Source organism: Mus pahari, chromosome 13, assembly GCF_900095145.1.
Source record: "Mus pahari chromosome 13, PAHARI_EIJ_v1.1, whole genome shotgun sequence".
Classification (NCBI taxonomy): Eukaryota; Metazoa; Chordata; class Mammalia; order Rodentia; family Muridae; genus Mus; species Mus pahari.
In genome coordinates, this window is record NC_034602.1 from 87,464,225 (window position 1) to 87,474,375 (window position 10,151).

Below are 10,151 nucleotides of genomic sequence, written 5' to 3' on the forward strand. Positions count from 1 at the left end.
CACACACACACACACACACACACACACACACACGGAGTGTTTACAAGTGTATATATGAGCATGCGAGATGGCTCAGGCCGCAGTCAGAGTCCCTGTCTAAGTCCTTTTGACTTGTCTTTCTGAGTCCTCAGAGCAGCCCCTGGCTTTAATGATAAGTACAGAAGAGAAAGACTGACATTTAGACAGACAGATAGACGAAAAGATAAAACAATTTGCGTATCATGTAGAATTCTTAGAGGGTCATATGACATCGATAATGGTAAGAATTTAGCACCATTCTTGGTATATATCATCATGACTTAATGAATCCTAAACAGTATTATTACTGTTAGTATTATTACTGTTAACATTATTTACTCAAGGGAATGGCTTATCTCAAGCAAAACAAAGAGTATTGATTAAAAACGACACCAAATAAGCAAGCTATTAAAGGAAAGCACTCAGAGAGCTGACTCTAGCCCACACTGTGCTCACGACAAAGCGACAAACATTGAGAGGGTAAGAGAAGAGTGGCTGAGAGAGCCTTGGGGAGACAACAGCCATGTAGAGCAGTGGAGTGGAGCAGCCCAGAAGTGACCTCAAATCCTGCACATCTGACCCCTGAAGAAAGAGCCCAGGGACACTTTGGAGACTTTCCAGCTTTTACAAAAGTTAACCTGAGAGTAGATCACAGATCTAAACATACAACTCTCAAGCCTAGAAGATAGCATAGGTGAGGCCAGATGATCTCGGTTCTGTGGGAACTGTTTAAAAATAAAATAAATATACAAGTAAGTTAGGAAAGGAGAAATTGTTATGTTATGTTATACTTTGTTACAACTGAAAACTCTGCAAAAGAAGAGAATGAGGTACTTGAGCAAATAAAGGAGGCGTTCTCAACAAGCAACAATTTAAACAAGCCTGAAACATGGGGAAAGACCAGAGCAGATGTCTCAGAGCTGATGTCTTCATGGAGAGCAAAGAAAAGTGGGAGGAGACACGTTCATCTGTGAGCAGAGAGGGTCGAACTAACTGGAGCTACTGAGACACAGTGGTCACAGAGCACACCAAAGCTGGCAGGGTATGTACTGACAGGAAGGTTGATGTGACCAGAGGCCACATAAGGTGATATAGTTACCTGGGAAGACAGAGCAGGCATTTGTCACTCAGGTAATCATGCCTCCCTGTGATTATCCAATAGGAATCACATGGCTTCCTCAAAACCGTCAGTTTTATTCATGAATGCTGCAACTTTGAAGCAACCATGTCCTTCTGTTGGTTAACAAAGAAACTCCAGTGCATCAATTTACCAGAATATTATTCAAGAATAAGGAGTATCACAAAAAACCCAAACAAACAAACAAACAAAAACTGAGAAGACACAGAGGAACTTCAGACACATATCACTAATTGAAGAAACCAATCAGAAGAGCCGACATACAGTGTGAGTCCAACAGCATGGCATTATGGGAAATAGAAAAGGTATAGACATGAAAAGATGAGTGTCTGTCAAGAGCTCTGGAGAGCAAGGGAGAAAGAAGCTAACAAGTTAAACACCATGGTGCTTGCGACATTGAGATTATTCCATATGATACTGCAATGATAGATATCTGCACTTCAGTAACCCATGGCACATTCAATACAAAGAATAGACCCAACTATAATGATAGGCGTTAGTTAGTAATAGGTCCATATCGGTTCATCAGTTGTAACAGACACTGATATATATCACACTGCTGCAAGATGGTATGACAGCTCAGAGGTTAACAGCCCTTGCTGCACATCTAGAGGAACAGACTTCTGTTCCCAGCACCCACACAGATAGCTCGCCACTGGTTGTAACTTAAGCTCCGGGGCTCTGGTGCCCTCTTCTGGCCTCTGTGAGCACCACACACATATGGCACACAATGTGCACAGATACATGCACATGTACATAAATAAAAATAAGTTTGAAGATTTTTTTTAAAAAAAAACTTTAATTTTGTTAGGAACAAAGGAGACTGGGGAGAGAGGGAGTGGTATATAAGCTTTTCTGTACTTTTCTCTAAACCTAAAACTGTTCCCAAGTAGAGCGTCTATTACTTAGAACACTTACTTTGAAATAAATGCGAGAAAACCTAAAGCCTAGCTCACTGAGGAAATGGGCTAAATGGATGATGGGCGGAAGAAAAGTAATGAGTAACAAGCTAAAAAGGAGGAATCTGCTGGAGTAAGGAACTGAAAATGCACATGCCTTATTATGGTATCTGGGTTTTAATGCAAGCCAAGTTCTTTTTCAAGCTGTATAGTCATATCTGTCCTTTAGAAGATAACGCCCCTGGAATAACCATGAAACCAAAGGAAGAAAGCTGGGGGGGGGGGGGTAAAACAAAGGCGGCAGCACCCATCCGAGTGAGAAGTGCTTACAAGATTAGAGCCAGCCCAGAGCCTCAAACCTATTCTCCTGGCTCAGACTTCTTGAACTAGGAAAAAGACAGACCATCTCCATGGTAACCAGGAGGAGGAAAACATTACTACAGAAGATTTCACAGAAGTGATGGTTACAGGTAACTGCAATTTCCTCTCCTTCAATAAATCATGAAAAGCAGAATAGATTATTTTTATCATATTGGCAGTTCAGCCTGAAGTTGGAGGAGGGGATTTTACTGGCTTCCTTAGATAAAATTCTAAGGTTATATGAAAATGATACACAGCTCTATGATACTGCCATTTGCCTGTCTCTCCAGAGCTCTTTTAGAAAATACGTAACCATCACGGAATATCTAAACCCCTGCTTCTTTCCCCCCCAAACACCCATACAGAGTTGGCCCTGCGAGAAACAGCCAAGTCTCCTATCAGTGCTACATTTACAAGCTTCTTTCCACGGGCCCTGTGACTGTGGACATGGGACTCAGCTTGGAATCGGCTGCTGTTTTATCTGTGCACAGCATCTCGATATTGAGAATGCTTTCCTCTCAACTCACAACCATGGGAGCCTGTCTCACCAACATTCCAGTCACTGGAAGCTCTCTGTGGAAGAGTCCAACCCCAGCAGAAGTCACAGCATGAAATTTATGAACACTATGTATCCTATATGTAAAAAAGTTCAGTAGCCCTCCATTCAGCTCCTTTGGTGGGGTGGGAATATTTCACACGCATATAAACCATAAAGGCAGACGTGTGGGCTGGCATGCACAAATCAGGACATTATAGCTGATGGAACTTGATGGGGAGAAAGAGAGTAAGGACCTCATGCTCACCTCGTGGCAACCGGATGAGAGGCGGTGCCATTAGCCAGAACGAGAAGCAGATTTGGGAGACAGAGCACCAGTTTAATTTTGGACATGCTCAGAATGAGAGACGTGTGTACATTCCAAGCACAGACGTGCAGTAAGCAGTAATAAGGGACTGGAAAGTCAAAGGAAAGGAAGAGCCTAAGACTTGTCGCAGTGGTTGACAGATGGCTGGAGACTGAAGAAGCTCCCGGATCAGTGACAGGCCAGGAACAGCAGCTTGAAAATCTGACTCTTAGATTGGAAAGAAAGGAGCTGTGGTAAGGCGCTATCTGTTAAAGTGAGGAGGAACTGCAGGCAACGGAAGAGGGCCCGGAGCAGGTGACGTGAGTTTCCCCCAAGGAAGAGCACGTGGAACGAGTAGAACAGTGCCACCAGACAGAAGAACCGGTAAGGCTGAAGCAGGTTCAAAACCCCAGGAAATCTCATAACTGAGACGGTAGGCATTAGAATCAGCTCCCGGGCAGGATACCTGGCCTAGAACCTGTGACCAGGACACACGAGAGCACACCCACTTTTTGTCCCAGGACAAAGAGCCAGGCCTGAGAATCTACATACAAGCACACACATACATATAGCTACATGTGAACTGAACGGGATGCCTACATAAAGCATATGTATCATGTTATATTTTATGATCTGTCCTATAGTAGCAATGAAAAACAACACCATGGATTTGAAGGAGAGAAGGAGGGGTAGATGGGAACTTTTGGAGGGAGAAAAGGGAAGAAATGTTGTGATTATAATATGATCTCACATTTTAAAAAAAATAATAGTTTAAAATATAGAGGCAGTTGAGAATCAAATTGCACACAAGACAATGGAGCAAGTCAGTCCTGATGTTTTAATCTTGGGTGGGATGGAAGAAAGCGTGACTTCCATTCTGTCATTCATTCATTTGGTGATACATGTTCCATGGAGCACCATGGATATATAGTGATCCTCCGTGACACCAGCAGAAGGAGGGAGGAATCACACAGAAGGAGCCTTGTGGAGACAGAAGATGTCCTGAGTTAGCCATGGACCAGTAAGATGGAGAAGCCTATGCAAAGAGAAGAAGTCAGCCTGAGAGTCTACCTCACCCCACTCAGAATGGCTAAGATCAAAATCTCAAGGGACAGCACATGCTGGCAAGGATGTAGAGAGAGGGGAACACTCCTCCATTGCTGGCAAATTGGTATGGCCACTCTGAAAATCAATCTGGCAGTTTCTCAGAAAATTGGAAACTGTTATACCTAAAGACCCAGCTATATCACTCCTTGGCATATACCCAAAAGTCGATCCATCATACCCAATGACATATGTTACACTATGTTCATAGTGGCTTTATTTATAATAGCAAGAAACGGAAAACAACCCAGATGTCCCTCAACTGAAGAATGGATGCAGAAAATGTGTTTCGTTTACACAATGGAATACTATTCAGCTATTAAAACAAGGACACAATGAATTTTGCAGGCAAATGGATGGAACTAGAAAATATCCTCAGTGAGGTATCTTAGACCCAAAAGGACAGGCACGGTATGTATTCACTGCTATGTGAATATTAGCCAAAAAGTACAAAATATCCATAATACAACCCACAGGCCCAAAGAAGTTAAACAAGAAGGAAGGCCTAAGCAAGGATTCTTGAATCACAATTAAAAGGGGAAAGAAAATCCTCAAAGGAGGCCTAGGGAGGGAGGGAACCGGGTGGGAGAGGGGAGGAGGGTGGAGAAGGGGAACTGGAAGGCAGGATCAGGAATGGGGAGAGACAGGACAGAGCCCAGAGGGCCAGGATAATGAACAAAATCTCCAGCTGGAGTGGAAGGTTTCTAGGAAGTCTCGGAGACTTGGGGTACAGGACAGCGGGGATGTGAAACCCAAAGAGGCCACCACCTGTAGCCAGGCGGGATCACCAGTGAAGGGATAAGGACATGAACCCTTCACGAAACTTTTGACCCAAAATTTTCCTGTCTTAAAGAAATGCAGGGATGGTGCAGAGACGGAAGAAAAGGCCAACCAATCACTGGCCCAACTCAAAGCCCATCCCATGGCCAAGCACCAATCCCGGACATTATTAATGACACTCTGTTAAGCTTGCAGACAGGAACTTAGCATAACTGTCCTCTGAGAGACTCCCTCAGCAGCAGATGGAGGTCAGGGACACTTAAGGAAGAGTTTGGGGTGGGGTGGGGGGTGGGGGTGGCTGAAGGTCCTTAAGGGGAAAGGAACTTCAAAGGACTCCTGGGAGCTCTCAGAGACTGAGCCACCGGATCAAAGAACACACATGGGCTAGAACAAGGCCCCCTTGCACACATGTAGCAGACAGGCAGCTCAGTCTCCACGGCTGCCTTATCTGGCCTCAGTGAGAGAGGATGCCCTTAATCTAGCAAAGACTTAATGTGCCAGGGTGGAGGAATACCCAGGGAAGCCCACTCTCTCATGGGAGAAGGGGAGGGGTGGAGAGAGAGACTCTCTAAGGGAGGGACTGGGAGGGGAAGTAGCGTTTGGGATGTAAATAAATAAATTAATTTAAAAAAAAAAAATCAAGTCAGGCCAATTCTGCAGAGGTAAGACTTGAATTCACATGAATAGATGAGACCATGGAGAGACATAAGAAAGAAATACCTACATTGCCGAGTGTGGACCTGCCATACCTGTGAAAATATAATTTGGGGGGGGGGGGAGAGGAGAAGTAAATATGGAAAAGGATAAGGAAACATTGTCGGAATGGCAGAAGTCTGATAGACAGCTTGGAAATAGACATTTCAAGAGTTGAGCAGGCCACAGCTCAAATCCCAGAGGTGTCAAAGGAAGGGAGATCAGAGGGAAAGGCACAGAAGAGGTTAGCCATTTCAGCAGACTGAAGAAAAAAGTCCTCATTTAAAAGTCCCATGGAAAGAGCTGAAGCCAGAGTTGGGACTTCTGGATGGTATTAAAAAGGTATGCAGGGAAGCTTTACAATAGTAGAAATAAGATTACTAATAAGCCCAAGAAAACGAGCCGAGGAAACTGGAGAAAATGAAAACATAGGAAAAGAGGAGATAATTGGGAAACGGAGAAATCAGACAACAGGAGACTACAGGACTCGGCCAACAGCTAGGCAGCATGCGCCTTCTTTCCCTGCGATGAGAGTTCTCACTTGTGTCCTGAGAAGACAGAGGCCCAGAGTGAAGGACTGTTAAAAGCTGGCTTCACAGGTATCACCTTTGCAAACTGCTTCTTTTTAGTTAATGCCTGTTGCGAGGGAGAGGCCAGTCTAGTTCTCCAGAGGGAATTCTTCACCCCATCACCTCACTAGCCCGGTGTGCAAAACGCAACAGGAACCTGAACAGCAGCTGTTGTCTACTCTGTGGGATGATCGCCTTCTCCATGAGCTAAATAGAAACTTGCAAAGATGAGAAACGGTTTCTAAGGCGCTTGTGCGTATGGGGGGTGTGGCAGGGAGCAGGTGGATGTTGCATTCTCTTAAAGGGAAATAAAAGCCCCTTTCCTATTGAACTTTGGAAACAAGGAGGCTAAAAGCGAGGGTCACCCTTTCTCATGGGCCCCTGGGCTGCTTCTGTTCTCAGCTCTGGCCTCCCTGCTCTGCCTACGTGCTCAGCTCTCCTACTTACACTTGAACCCGTCTCTTTTTTCTCTCATTTCCAAAGTGGCTCCTTGCTTAGCGTTTCTTTGCTCTCTTCGCTTCTTCACGAGGATGTGAAGAACTGTGCAAGCGCCTCGGGGTGCTGAGTGACAAGAAGACACCCAAACAAGTTTACAAGCACTTGTAAAAGTCCTTTCAGGAGTCTTGTGTGCCCAATCAGCTATTCAGACCTTGGAGAACCAAGCCAGGACGGCACACCGTGACAGCGTCCCTGAGCCCCCAGCCCCAGCAGAGCCCAAAGGACACTGCAGCCACACTGCGCTCTTAAACCCAACTGCTGTATGGAGTCACCCGCGCCACAGGGGGAGAACGAAACGCGTCCACATGTCCGCATGCAAGCAGCATGAGAGACCGCCTGGGTGTGGGAGAAGTGCACACCGTGCAACGCACGCCCAGCGGCACCCGCGTGTCCCCACTCTCGTCCCCGGTCCCGAGCCCCCAGGGTGCCCGAGCCCCCCAGCCTCACCAGGCCGCCGGGTAACTTTCCAGGTGCGCAGCTCGTCCCCTCCGCGCGGCCGCAGCGTCTCGGCGTCCTCCACTACGCCGCCCCTCTGTGGCCCCGGCCGGGCTCAGCTCAGCTCTGCCCCGCCGCGCCGTGCGCACCGTACGGGGTCTGGGCTGCTGGCGGGCGCCGCCGCTCGCGCTGCGTGGGAGCCGGGGACAGGATGAGCGCGCTGCGGGCGGGAGCTGCGGCGACGTGGGTGCTGCCGCCTGGCTGCTCTGCGGGGGCCGCCGCGAGAAGGAGGCGCGCCGGAGGGAGGAGGGAGCTCGGCGGAGAGGAGGGACGGAGGAGGGCGGGGGTCAGCCCGGCATGGCGTGGGAGAGCCCGGAGCCCGCTTCCTTGAAGGTGGGGTCACCCGCGCCGGCGCGAACCTGTACTCCGGAGCCGGCCTGCGGCGACGGCGACAGTCTGCACTTTATACCCCGAACCTCTGGCGTGAGGCAACTTAAGTAGGGCGATAACATCGTGGATGCAAGCGGGTGGTTGGTTGTGTTATTATTTCTATTTCAAGTGTGTGGGCCGAGGGAGAGGAAAGTTGAGGGGGGTATTCATCATCGCCTTCCCTCTCCACCCTTGTGCCTCCAGCCTGCTTCGCTGTGGGCTCTCGCTCTCCCTTGCTGGGTCTCTCTCTAATCTGCTTTCCCTTCCAGAGCGCAAATGGGCAGGCGCACACACCCTGGCCATGCTCTCTGGTGTCACAGCGGTGCCCTTCTACGTGACACGTGACCGACCCAAGGGCTGCTTGGTCCGTGTGCTCTTCTAGGACTCTGGAACCTTAACTCCCATCTAGTCAGTTCACTGTATGTGATGCATGCTGGGGACAGTGGCTAAACCGAGTTTCAAGGGACAGGAATTAATACCTCCTGATTCTGGGAGGCTTTAGCATGAAGCTCTCTTGGTTATTCAAGCAGGTAATTTAATACTCTTCTGTGGCCTTTTAGACACAGTATTCCTAGGCGTGCGTTATGGTTTTTCTAAATATAAATAGATATACTCACCCACCGCAGTATGCTTTGCTCTCCTGTAGGGAGTTCCTGTTTCTTCCTCCTCCCAGAGGAATGTCTGTGGCAGATTCACAAGGACAAGGGCAGTTTCTCTGCACAGTGAGAGGTACAGTGAGGGTCTATTCTTCAGTTTGTATCCAGAGAATGTGAGACCCCGACTCCCTGGGGATATCAACCATCCGGTAGGCCACGGGGTTTCCTGCAATCCCAGCATGTACACTATTACATACATAAACCCACATAGAATGAGGCCTGTGTACACTTGTTGAATGGAGCCATTAAGCATCAGAGGACGAAGAGAGGTTGCTTGTTTTTCTACTAACTGGGTAAAATTAAGTCCAGGTACTTTTTCTCAAATCTGTACATTTCACGTTGGCCAACCAGAGATGGTGAGATGAAGAACTCCAAAGAAAAGGTAGAATCCATAGAAAAATATCTATAAGTAGTGGTAAGAACTTGGTCAGACTTGACACACTGAGTCAAAGCTACTTTTTTTTTTTTCAAAGAATACAAAACGTGTAGTAAATGTGTTTACTGAATAAGCCAACTATGCAACTATGCAATGGTACTCTCTGTCCACTGAGGTAAAAGCTTGAAACCCACTGATGGGGACAGGCAGTGATGGAAAACTAGAGTTGAAGAGAAACAGAAAAGGAAAAAAATCCAAGAGGAGGAAGGGGTGGGGGTAGGGGGCAAAAAAGCCAGAGAAAGAGGAGAAAGAAGAGGACGGACGAGAAGGTGGTGGGAGTAGAAGAGAAAGAAGAGGAGGAGGAGGAGGAGGAGGAGGAGGAGGAGGAAGAGGAGAAGGAGGAAGGGGAACTATTGCTTAAGAAAGCAAGGCTCACAGGCATTCTTTCTCAGTGTTTTAAGCACCTCGCTCCCTACCCCTCACCCCAGTCCTGATTCCTGGAAATGCAAGGGTGATCAAGATGAACTTCTCCTGTCTGTAATCCAGTGGGAGAAGCAGACATTCAATGTGTAACTATATGTGAAAAAATACCATGAAAGAAAAGAATGGGAAGTCGAGGTCGTCATGGGAGTCCACCATTAATAAATAACCTACATAAAGTGTCTGAAACGATAAGGACATTTATTGTTTCATTTAGCAAGAAGTCCCAAGGTCAAGAGGCTGGAGTTGGTCCATCCACCAACTGAGGAAGTCGGGGAGGATTGTGGACTGTTCCTGTTTCACTGTCTGCTCTCTTAGCAGGCTAGCTTCATCCCCAGGACTGCCACACCCATAGATTCTGGACAGGAGAATCTAGTTATGCAATTTCTAACCCTGCCAGAAGGCAACAGCGTGTCATCTTCAAGAACAGTACAGTCCCTCTCAGAAGCTTCCAGTAAGACTTCTTTACACCTTCCACTTCTCAAAGCTGGGTGGTGTGCCCATCTCTGAATGCAGCGAGTGGTGGCGTGGAACCTCGATCCCCTGACTTGGGCTCTACAGATTTGCCCCTGACATCTTCAGGGCTGCAGTCTCAAATTAGATTACTGAACTAAGGAGGAGGTGGCAGTAGCAATGATAGCCAATAGACAATGTCAGCTCTGCTTGGCAGGCTCAGACATGCTGTCACTGAGTTGAATTAATGTCATTCAAACATCCTTTTGTGCGGCCTGACTTCATCCATATGGTAAAGAATTGCAAGTGGAGTTTTTATTTACTCCATTTACGGGCGCTGGGTGGACCTCCGGAAGCAAGCTCCAAGAGTTAACTCTTGTCACTGAATTCACAAAACTAACAAGCTTGAGAGTTCTCCCAT

The 10,151-nt window shown here is 47.3% G+C and overlaps 1 protein-coding gene across 1 annotated transcript in view; it reads right to left on the bottom strand.

Moving 5' to 3' along the window:
• Positions 1 to 7,499, bottom strand: part of Prkg2 (protein kinase cGMP-dependent 2) — a 106,703-nt gene extending 99,204 nt beyond the window's left edge. Inside the window, exon 1 of the mRNA XM_021210645.2 lies at positions 7,349 to 7,499. The gene's annotated coding sequence lies outside the window, so the exon portion shown is untranslated. The remainder of the gene's footprint in view (positions 1 to 7,348) is intronic.
• Between the last annotated feature and the right edge of the window lie 2,652 nt (positions 7,500 to 10,151).